This window comes from Sapajus apella, unplaced genomic scaffold (assembly GCF_009761245.1).
Source record: "Sapajus apella isolate SASKATOON/1434 unplaced genomic scaffold, GSC_monkey_1.0 scaffold38, whole genome shotgun sequence".
In the NCBI taxonomy this organism is placed as follows: Eukaryota; Metazoa; Chordata; class Mammalia; order Primates; family Cebidae; genus Sapajus; species Sapajus apella.
This window is the reverse complement of record NW_022436978.1, coordinates 13193970-13206281: the sequence shown is the minus strand read 5'-3', so window position 1 is coordinate 13206281 and position 12312 is coordinate 13193970. Positions and strand designations below refer to the sequence as shown.

General features: G+C 38.1%; 1 protein-coding gene across 13 annotated transcripts in view; it reads left to right on the top strand.

The window, feature by feature from the left end:
* The window catches only part of LPP (LIM domain containing preferred translocation partner in lipoma), a 733292-nt gene that overhangs the window by 188257 nt on the left and 532723 nt on the right, over positions 1-12312 (top strand). For 8 of the 13 annotated variants that reach the window (XM_032298549.1, XM_032298548.1, XM_032298544.1 and 5 more), the window contains one exon: positions 8549-8612. The exons of 4 other annotated variants lie outside the window; for them this stretch is intronic. The gene's annotated coding sequence lies outside the window, so the exon portion shown is untranslated. Of the gene's footprint in view, positions 1-8548; positions 8613-8645; positions 8668-12312 lie in introns of those variants that run through there. One more of the 13 variants, XM_032298552.1, reaches the window with a different exon arrangement.

The following is a 12312-nucleotide window of genomic DNA, read 5'->3' as shown; positions in this document are numbered from 1 at the left end:
TGTGTGATTATGAAGCCATCTTGTGAGAATCAACCTCTAGGTTCCATGTGTTATCTTTGGTTCCCCACCCTTCACCCCCACCGTCCCACCCCAGTTGCATGCATGCCATATTTTTCCTTCTTTTCAATTTGGAAGCTTCAGAATCAGCAGAATAACATAAAGATAGGTGTGGTGACATTATAGGCTCACTCTTGGGATGCAATTATTACATTAACTTTTCTGTATTTCCAAGTAAGAATAACAATGTAATACATAAAAATAATCTTATGATAGTAGAACATATTGCAAAGTATTTCTCTATCCGTCATTTTCTTTACTTCTTGTAGAAAAGCTTAGTGCTTGTGGGTTCCGTTAAATGAGCGTTTTAAGCACTGTGTCTGATCTGATAGATACCAGCACAACAATCCTCCATATTTGGAGAATTTGGAAAGAATTTTTTCTCTATTGCAAAGTGATCATACTGTGTTGTCTGATTTTATTTATATCACAAGACCAGGTCTGCCTATAACTAAATGTCCAGGAAAGAGCTCCTTTACTACTCCGCACCTTAGTTTTGTCACTTGTCAAATGAGAATATAGCTATCATTACCAATAACGGTATCAATTTTTCCTCGCGCAGTTGCAGTGAAAAATAAAATTATCTGTGTGAAAGCACACTGCATACAGATGGTAACAATTAAACATATTAAACAAAGCTTTTGAGTGACCAGATTGTCAGCTACTTCTGTTAAAGTGAGTTCTGGTTAATTAGTTAGTTCTTACCTATTTCCCCAAACTTTCTGAGATAGCTTCATGTTTTTTTCCTCTTTACCCCAAAGTGCCTGCTTGCAAGCACTATATGCTTAATGAGCACTTGTTGATTAAATTTTTAAAAAGTACTTACCTCTTTTTGCTTTTATTACTATTTTAAATTAACACATAATTGTACATATTTACGGGGTACAGTGTGATATTTTGATACATGTATACAATGTGTAATGATCAAATGAAGGTAATTAGCATATTCATTGCTTCAAACATTTATTATTTCTTTGTGTTGAGAACATTCTAAATTCACTCTTCTAGCTACTTGAAAATATATAATAAAGCATTGGTAGTTATAGTCATTCTATAGTGCTGTAGAATACTAGAACTGACTCCTCCTTTGTACTTTTGTATCCACTAAGCAAACTTTGGCTCTCCTCCCTCTCCTGCTAATTTTCTCCACCTCTGGTGATCACTATTTTACTCTGTATGTGATCAATTTTGCCTTAGCTTCCACATACGAGAAAGGATATATGATATATAACTTCCTGTTCCTGGCTTATTTCACTTAACATAATGTCCTCCAAGCTTATTCATGTTACTGTGAATGACAAGATTTCATTCATTTTTTCACGGCTGAATAGTATTACATTGTAAATATATACCACATTTTCTTTACCTATTTATCTGTTGATGGACACTCAGGTTGATTCCTTATCTTGGCTGTTGTAAATAGTGCTGCAATAAATATGGGAATGCAGCTATCTTTTTGAAAAATTGATTTCTTTTTTTGGATATATGCCCAGTTGTAGGATTGCTGGATCTTATGATATTTCTGATTTTAATGTTTTGAGGAACCTCCATTCTATTTTCTATCATGGCTATACTAACTTACTTTCCCACCAACAGTGTATAAGTTCCCCTTTCTTTGCATCTTTGTCAGTGTTTTTAATTTTTTTTTCAAATCTGCGATAAGAGCTATCCTTACTTGTGTTACATGATATCTCCTGGTGGCTCCATGTCCTGTGTATGGATATCCAGTTGTTCTAGCACCACTTATTAAAGAGATTGTTCTTCGTACTTTTGTTAAAAATGAGTTGACTGTAAACATGGATTTTTTTTTTTCGGTTCTCTATTCTGTTCCATTGGTTTATATGCCTGTTCAAGAACTATCTTGAATAAAAGTGGTGAAAGTGAGCATCTTTGTCTTGTTCCAGAGCTTAAGAGAAACATTTCAGTTTCATCCTGTTCAGTATGTTGAATGTAAGTTGTATATTATGTTGAGGTATGTTTCTTTTATACGTAACTTGAGGTATTTTATCATGAAGGAATGTTGAATTTTATGAAATGCTTCTTTTGGATGTAATGAGATGATCATGGTTTTTGTACTGTGTTTCGTTGAGGTAATGTATCACGTTTATTGATTTACCTGTGTTAAACTATCCTTGTATCTCTAGGATAAATCCCACTTGATCATAGTAAATGCTCCTTTAAGTGTTTGTGGATTGAGTTTGCCAGTATTTTGTTGAGGATTTTTGCATCTATGTTCATCAGAGAAATTGACCTATAATTTTCTTTTTACATGTTTGTCCTTGTCTGGTTTTGGTATCAGGGTAAGAATTCATTCATGAAATTTTTTATCTTTGAGATAATAGATTTTTATTATTTCTATCTTTGTTGAAGATTGAAACAATAATTTGATAATTTTTATTTTTATCTTTGTTGAATTTTTTCTTCATATTGTTAATTATTTTCCTGATTTAGTGAAATTCTCTCTATATACTTTCTTGTATCTCATTGTGTTTCCTTAAGATCATTATTTTGAATTCCTTTTCTGGCATTTTATTGATTTCTTTTTTATTGGAGTCTGATACTAGAGAGCTGCGTTCCTTTGGTGGTATCATATTTCATTGCTTTTCCATGTTTCTTGTGTCCATGAGTTGATGTCTGTTCATCCAGTGGAATAATTACCTCTTCCATGCAAACTTTCTAGAGCGGTTTTCATAAAAGAAGGCTTTCACTTGCAGTTAGGGTTAGTGTTACAGTTAGTTGGGAGGGGTGTGATGACTTTGTTTCTGAATAGATGCAGTGGTATGGTCTCCATGCAGCTTCTAAAGCTATGTTCAATGTTCGCAATAACCGTGGGCACCTCAGTAGCTTAAGCTGTAGAAATCTGTGGCAGTGGTGGTGGTGGCATAGATTGTTAATATCCTCAGTGTCAAGGGCTTTGGGATCCTCCTATTCTTATTTTTTTCATAATGGGGAGACTTAGCCAAGGGCATTGTTCTTTGTTTCAGATATGACATGATCTACATGCAAGTGCAGTGTTGCTCAGTTCTAGGTGCAGGCGACCACAATCTTATGCCCAGGGTCTTTCCGACCTACTGTGACACTTGGGTCTTAGGCTACAGATTCACTCTCTGTGCTAGGGTTGACTGTAGGCTTCCCACAGAGCCAGGATTTTGTGATTCTGAGGCACTACTCTACAAGCTGAGTCCCAGGCCTGAGTGGCTTAACTTCAGGAAAGAAGGAGTGCAGGGAAGTTTGGACCCAGATACCAGGTATGCCCCTGATTTGGCAACATGAGCCAGTAGGACTCAGTGGCAACTTGGATCCCAGGGGATGAGTCACCATGTAGTAGTGATTCTTGACCCTTGGATGTTGGAACTTGAGCAGTGTCTTAGACTCTGAAAGACCACATGCAGCAGCAGTACCCCAGCATGGCAAAGCACAGCTGTTACTTGTGTCCTGAGTGGGAGCAGGACACAGCATAATGATGGCTGAACTCCACAGGGAGGGGTATCTTAGCAGCTCTGACTCTAAACAGGTGGGCCAGCTCCAGGGAAACAGCGTATTAGAGTTGTTTGCCCTGTAGGGTAGAGTGTCTCAGATCAGTCCAGCCACTGCTCTGTTTTCCTAGGATGTGGGTTGTCACGTCAGCTCAGCCGTGGGATGTACAGCTGCTCAGTTGAGCGATGGCACCAGTTCACAGGGGGCAATGTGCCACTTCAGCTCAGGCCTGGGGAACATGACTTTTCTCGGCAGCTCAAGTACCATTTCCCTGAGATGAAGTGTGCTACTTCGGTTAAGTAATGGGGCACACGACTGCTCTGAGTGGCCAATGTACTGCTTTCCCAGGAGGCAGGGTGCTGCTTCAGCACCAGCCCGAAAGGGAGGGAGAAAGGTAGATGAAGTGACTCTACCTTCACCTGGCCCCATGCGGAAGAGAGGAACTGTTGCTGGCAGCTTGGCTTGGAGATGCTGGGCCACTGGTTGTGGGTGATTCAATGGTGGCTTAACCTCAGCGATGAAGGGGAATTATAGCTATGCACTCCCAAAGCAAGACCCACTGCAGCCAGAGTTCCAATTCCAAGATGGCATAGTGCAGTAGCTGCAGAGGCCACAGAGGGCAGGGCACATTGTTCTTTTCTTAAAGGAGCATGACTGTGGACTTCAGCCAGGTCCCTCAGCTGGGACTTAGCTTCTGTGAGGACTACACGAGACCCCCTGGGTGAGGTCTCTAGCTGTTCAAGGTGTTGATGGGGCTTGCTGGGATCCTCTTGCTGAGCTTCCTACCCTAGAGGGAAGTTCCTCCCTGTTCCCAGCTGATCCCAGTTGTGTGATGGGTGGTGAAGACCAGGTGTTTTGTTTCTATTCTCTATGTGGTCATTCCAAGTTTCTTGCTATCCAGGGTTTCTGCAACTCCTCTGATGTAGTCTGGTACTCTGCCTCAGTCATTATTTTTTCTTCTTTTGTTTTTAATATTTTTGTTTTTTTTTCTATATGGAGATGGGGATTCCCTATGTTGCCCAGGCTGTTCTTGAGCTCCACAGCTCAAATGATCCACCCACCCTGGCCTCCCAGAGTACTGGGATTGCAGGCATGAGCCGTCGCACCTAACTCAGTTATTTCTGTTAAAGTGTAGTTGTTAATTTTTGTTGTGGCTGTCTTTGTGAAGGGGACGAGAGCTAGGGTCTTCTGGTTGGCCTGCTACTGATGTCACTCTTAAAGTACTTTTTTTAAGAAGTCCAGTGCTAGAGATTTATAAGCTACTTATATTTCTGCTTAGAATTCCTAAAGTCTCTCATTTTATTTCTAGATTATAAATTCCATTGATAGAGCCCTTATAAATATAACATTAAGAAGTTGAGCATTACCTTTAGGCCAAAGCAATTTACTTTTTAAAAATCTGATTAATTTCAACACAATCAACCAGACGTCAGAAGATTTCAGTGCTGCTGATAGATGCTGACAGGTGAGGAAATTAAAATCAGAGAGGGAAGCAATTAAATCCTGGCAAACATTACTTTAATGAGACAACCAAATCATAAGCTATGGAGTTTCTTGTATTCTTGATAAGTATCTTAGGGTGGCAGGTGAGAGTGCACTTAAAATTGCATGTGGTATTTGATGATGGGAATGGAGTACAGTCCATATTTGTCATCCAATTCCTTTGGCCTTTTCTAAAATTCCAGTCACTTCTGGGGACAGACGTCCATGTTGAAAACATTGTTTTATTTTAACAAATGTTAGTATAAATAATCCTCTTATTACTACCTCTGTTACTACATGAAACTTATAAAATTGACCAAATAGTTATTGGCCTTTTCACAGTGGTTTAGGATCACCATAGTCAAGACCTGTGAAAAGAGAAACACAAAAATGTGTATTTTATGCAACTTCGAATAAAAGATTTGATAATCACAGCACTAAAATCAGAGTCCAGTTCCTCAATGCATATCTCGTTATTCTTTTCAATATGATGCCCCCTACTCAGAATGAATATATGGGACAACAGGGCTAATGAGGGGCCAGTTTATTGACCTAGTGAGAGCTTTTATAAGATACTGTCATATTGCTTATTTGTTATATTGCACTTACAAAACATTAAGTATTTTGAGTTCGCTTTGTACTTGTTTAATACCTCTTGTAACTTTTGTTCATGATATTATGATAATCATCTTAGCGATGCTTACTTTTTGTTGTGGGATGTGGTGGTAAATTCAAAGAATGCCATGGTTTGTGAAAAACCCCTCACAACTGATCTCTGCACTTTTTCATTTCCCATGTCCTTCCATTTTCCTCTGCTCTTTCCTTGCTCCCTGTCATTTTTCTTGCTTCTCTCTCTTTCTTTATTATGTTATCTTCATTTATTCCATCCTGTTTTCCTCCAAAATATAGTTGCTTCTGAAAAATTGCTTCTGAGGTTGAGCATATTTTTGAGGGGAGAGAGGATGAATGGTGTGACAAATGATGCAGACATGTCATCAACAGTTGTAAAATACACCAAGAGGTGGCCAAGGATAACTGGCTTCATTACCAAAAGGCTTGAGTGGGATTTTTCAGTTGTTCCAGATGTCTGTATGGAATTATGGAAAACTCCATTGCATTATGAAATACTCAGGAGCTACTGAGGACACATGCCAGTCAATCCACGTGAAGAGGGCTGGTGAACTTCTTAGCTAGAAAGGCTTCAACTTTCCTATTGCTTAAAATGAGACTTACTGGTGAAGGGTTTGTATTAGTCTATTCTCACGCTGCTATAAAGAACTGCCCGAGACTGTGTAATTTATAAAGAAAGAGGTTTAATTGAATCACAGTTCCACATTGCTACAGAGGCCTCAGGAGACTTATAATCATGGCAAAAGGCAAAGGAGAAGCAAGCACCTTCTTCAGAGGGTGGCAGGACAGAGTGAGTGCCAGCAGGGAAATGCCAGACACTTATAAAACCATCAGATCTCATGAGACTCCCTCGCTATCATGAGAACAGCATGTGAGAAACTACCCCCATGATTGGATTGCTTCCATCTGGTATCGTCCTTGACTCATGGGGGTTATGGTGATTACAATTCAAGGTGCGATTTGTGCTGAGGACACAGCCAAACTGTATCGGACTTGTCACAAAAACTCACTGGTACAGACTTGCTCATATGGCTGTGCTTCAACACTTTGCCCAGAGATGTTGCATCTTGAAACTTTCCTGGTGAGATCTGAGAAAGTGTTCATGGTAACACTGCATCGAACACTCCTTTTGCCCTAGCTTAGTAATGTGTCACCTTCTGGTTAGACCACAGATGTGAAGCCTACTCTTTCTCCTTTCACTTGTTAGTAAAGCAGAATTTAGAACTAAGTGTGCTTTAGTGCTTTGACAATCCAATGTTCTGTGTTGTGCACTCAGTTTCCTTTTCCTGAGGTTATTTAGTGATCCTCTTCAAATAGCACACTCCCAGTTTGGAGGCTACATCATGCAGTAGAAGCTGCTTACTGATTTTGGTATCAAGATACAGTGTTACATTTTTATCTGCTTCATGTTAACCATGTGAATGTTGAAGTTTGGTTTCTGTGTTTGTAAAATTTGGGTAATAAGATCTCATTGGAGTTATGAAGGGGATGGTTTGAGACATAATGGTCATGTGATTTTTTTAAACTATAAAAGCATGATGTTGAAAGATGATTAATGTTTTCATTTTGGTGGCAGATGGCAAGTTTCTTGCAGGGCATCTGATCAACCATACTCTTTTTTTTTTTTTTTAATATAAACCTTTATTTTAAGTTCAGGGGTATAGTTGCAGGATCCGTGTACTTTTCTTCACCTGATTTGAGCCCTTTATGAAAACAGGACATTTTATCAAAACTTCCTGGAAGTCTTATACTTCTCAACAAATCTATCCCTTCTACTAAAACAGATTTGCTTTGTTTTTGGAGTCTGGTTGGAATCTCCAACTCTCCGAACCTAAGGCATGATTATAGGCACAAAGTTGAAAATGATGTGTGATTCATCAGCAGATCTTTCAACAAAAGCGGTATCTGTCTTCCTTTTTAGGGGTCAAGGGAACATTTGATTTTAAAATCTTGATCCCTTTTCTTTTGAGAAAAGTTTTTGGGCTGTCTCTTTTTAGATGGGGTCATATGAGAGTGACATAGATAAATATTGTGGTGTTTTAAAATTAGGAAACATAAGTCAAATAAATATTCCAGCCAGAGATGTTCTCTTGCCTCATGTGCTTATCATGTTATATTTTGATCATATAAATATGGATTTATGGGAAGAAATGTTATCGCTGCCATCTGTAACCATATAGATGGACTAATGGAGGGAAATCATATTTAAAAAGTTTAACTAAGGGCAGCTTTGGCTGTGGAGTATATATCATAATCTTCATTTACATATAAAGAAATTGACTTTCTTGGAGTTTAACTTGCCTAAGGCCATTGGTAGAAGGAAATCCGACTGGTTTTAAATCCTGTGTTCTTTTCCCATTTCCTCATTTTAATCAAGTAGCTGGTTTTACTTTATTTTCTCTCTCCAGCAAGACTTGTGAATTAAGACAATGAATTGTTATTTATCCTTGTCTTTTCCCAGCCCAATAACCTAGGAAAAACGAAAGTAGAAAGGAAGGATTAACTGGACGAGCAGGCAGAGCCTTTGGCTCCAAGTTCGTGCCCTGCCAAATACTAAACTGTATAGTCTTGGGCAAATTACTTACTTTTTCTGAACTTCAGTTTCTACGTCTGTAGATGTGGACACTAATACTCATTTTATAAGATATTTGTGAAGTTAATCATGAGGACTGTGTTAGCTCCCTTCTCATTCTTTCTGTCCCTCTTTGAGCTTCTGTTTCTTCACCTATGAAGTGAATAGAATGATCCCTTCCTGCTCTTCATCGGGTTCCTGTGGGGTGAAATGAATGTGAAAATGTTTTGTAAAACAAGAAACCACTATGCAGATATAAAAGGTTATGACTGTTAATGAATAAAGATAGGCTCATTGTCTGGAAGTAATTTTCACTTATTTCATTTGCAGATACTAGCATTGCAGTTGACTGAACCTTGTGTCCACTGTGCATTCCAGGAGCCAGCTATCTGAGGTAAGAGAGGAGCAGTGTCTTCATGTTTATGAAGCGCTAATAGGCATCTGAACTGGTAATACTGTTTTTACTCCCAATAGAAGAAATACAAAAAGGTACTTTATGAGGATCAGAACTGAAAAATGTCCAAGACAGTGAGCTGAACACGCTTTACATTTTTATCTTTTTGATTTAATTTTTCCCTTTTAATTCATAGCCCTTAAGTTTTAATACCAAAACCCAAAATCTGGGCCACACAGAAGATTCAGATTTAATGTGTATTTTAAGTGTCCATAAAATACAATAGAGTAGAATGTTCTTACCCATTATTTTATTGTATCCTTAACTAGTATGTGGCAGGAGCGCTCTTTACCTGGTTTCCTAGCCCTTGATTGAGTGTGTTTTTCACTATACTACGTTGCTAGTGTTACCTGGCTCTGAAGGGACCAAGTATTTCTAGTTGGGTCAGTCACTGTCTCTTAGCTGCCAAACAAAATCATCTCAAAAAGATAGAATCCAAGGCTGCAACAAAAAAATCCTAAGAACACAGAAATTGAGTTAAGTCTTTTGAAACCCTGGATCCATCGTATCTGAATGCCACTCTACTGAGGGACCAGTGGGAATGACATCAGTCTTTGGTAGAAGAATACATTTGTCTTGAGTTTGCCATGAAAATGGAGGCCAATGAAAGAAACAATTTTTAAAGGAACCATCATAGTTGTAAAATTTGCCAGATACAGTTTTTCTCCTCTAGTTAACCTGCTGTTATCTGTACCTCCTCACGAGCTCTACTGTGTTTTATGTAAGGTTTCAGAAGTCAGCCAAAATGAGGTAGTCAATATATAGAATAGTAACTTTGTAGAGGATTTAACATTATTTAAAGTACTACACACATGTTTTCCGCTGAGTATTCTATTAATTCCTTTGGTGTATTATACCCATGATCTTGAACTGCAACCATGACTTTAGTCACACAGACCTTTGAGAAAAATAAAGTTGGTTGGTATTGCCCTGTATTTGTAGGACTTAGAAAATTTAGAATTGAGAGGAAATTAAGGTGTTGGGTTTACATGAATTTTGAAGCTAATATCATATATATAAAATAAGAACACATGTGCAAACAAGGTGGGTTATGTATGGAATATGAAATTTCTATAATTAAGTCTGATATAGCAGCCATTTAAGTTATTTAGATTTTCTTCTCATTCTTACAAAAAAAAAAAAGATGGTTGTTTTTATTTTATTAATTAATTATTTATTTTTTTCAGGTGGAGTATAAGCTAGTTTACCCAGCAAGCTTTCTTTTTATTTTTAATTTATTAATTTTTAATTTTACTTTAAGTTCTGTGATACATGTGCAGAATGTGCAGGTTTGTTACATAGGTGTACATGTGCCTTGGTGGTTTGCTGCACCCATTAACCATCATCTAGGTTTTAAGCCCCACATGCATTGGGTATTTGTCCTAATACTCTTCCTCCCCTTGTCCCCAATCCCCTGACCAGCCCCTGTGTGTGATGTTCCCCTTTCTGTGTTCATGTGTTCTCATTGTTCATCTCCTACTTATGATTGAGAGTTGTTTGGAAGCCATCATTCTCAGCAAACTAACACAGACCAGAGAACACCGTTTTTAAAATATATAGTAGCAAAAAATGTAAGAATGGCTCTTGTCCATCTTTTATTTCTTTTCTAGTCCACAAAATAACCCTGCAAAAACTTCTTCCTAATGTTTTATTTTTATGGATAAATATATCAGGAAAGAATGTAATGTAGATATCTACTATCATAGTTTTTGATGGGTCTGTGAGGCGGAGATCTAACTTGTTCATTTAGAAACTGCACAATTATCACACTAAACTTCCCTCTGATGATAATTGTTAAATATTAATTGAATAAGCTTTGAAAAGTAGTTAACTCTGTCCCCACTGAAAGCCATCTTGAAACTATAAAGAGGAGTTTTAAGCAAGCCCTGAAAGATTTAAAAAAAAAGATTACTCTCAAGAAAGATGAATTTTCTCTCTTTCTCTTTTCCTTGTATTTCAGAGGTGGGGGTGGTGGAGAGGGAATGATGGAAACCTCTCAATTAACCTTTGGGAGGTGGAGAAATAACTATTCAGAGGGCATGCTGTAGAAGTTTAAAATAATCTCGTGGCAGTAGTTGGTATCAGTGGCAGTAATAAAGAAAGAATAACAGTTTCAATAAATAATTAGACTTGACAGTAAATGTGTCAACAGGTACCCACTTAATGAGTGTAATCATTGTTTTTCTCTGCTCTCAACGTTGATCCACTGACTGCGGTGTGTTCTCTGTCCCATTTCCAAACCAAATCTATTTAAAGCTGCACTCCATGGAATCTGAAACAGTATACCCTGTTTACTATTTAGAGCTGATACCTAATGTTCTTTAATAGGCAAAATCTGTACTTCAAGGAGAACAGGCTTCTGGCCTCTTGTAGACAGTTGATTATTCCTGTTTTCCACAGGGTGATTCATTACAAGGATGAATAATACCCAATTAAATCTCATGGGCTTGTCTATATTGCCAGAGTAAATTGTTTATTGTAATTTGGTGGAAACAATCCTAGTCTGCCTTAAATAAAATTAATCAGTTACTGTTTTTTGAAGTGGAGGTAGAGGCAGTAGTTATAAGTGAAATTATTTTTGTAGTAACCTGGATAGAATCACATTGTTTTTGGGAGCGAAGCAGTATGTTGTATGTTATGTGCACCAGAAACCCTGAGAATCTTATTCTAATACCAGCTGTAATATCAACTGGCTGTGTCACCTGGGCAAGTCATCTTTCCTCTATGAGGTCCATTTCAGCATCTAATGACAAAGTTGCACCAGTTGATTATGGCATTATTTCTGGTTAAATGTTCTCTTGTATATGGTACTACTATCTAGCCAGTTCCTTTTCTCTCCTGGTACCATGTTTCCAAAATCATAGGACAGTCCTGTGACTCTGCTACACAGCCACTGTGGGAATATAGTTATTCTTCTCCTTAGCTTTTGCTTCTTTCTCATACCAGAAACGCAGTTAATGACTTGCATTCTGTATACTGTAAGAATGGGCATTTATACATTGGTAGTCCCTTAACCCCAGCAACTTGCAATTCCTCATAAGGGAAGAAAAGCCATCTTCCCCCATGTTCCTTTACTCAGTGACATTGTTCCCCGATCTGGGTCTTATTAGAGTATCTGGTAAACATCCCCCTATTGAGATTGTTAGGAGAGAGTGGATGCTTCTTTCATTATTTGATTTTTCCAGAGCAAGTCATTGGATCTGTAAAGGGAGATCAGAATGTCAAAGCCAGAGGGGACTTTATGATGTAATCTAATCAAATTCTTTCATTTCAGACATGGAAATTCTGGTGACTGGGAGGGAATCTGATTTGTCTAAAGTGTTGTTGACTGATCTTGGAATAGAATTCTTCTGACTCCCTAGTTGTTTCCTTTCCTTTTCTTTTCTTTTCTTTTTTCTCCCTCCCTCCCTCCCTCCCTCCCTCTCTCTCTCTCTCTCTTTCTTTCTTTCTCTCTCTCTTTCCTTCCTTTCCTTTCCTTTCCTTTTTCCTTTCCTTTCCTTTCCTTCCTTTCCTTTCCTTCTTTTCTTTCCCTCCCTCCCTTCTTTTCTTTTCTTTTCTCTTCCTTCCTTCCTTCCTTCCTTCCTTCCTTCCTTCCTTCCTTCCTTCCTTCCTTTCTTTCTTTCTTTCTTTCTTCTTTCTT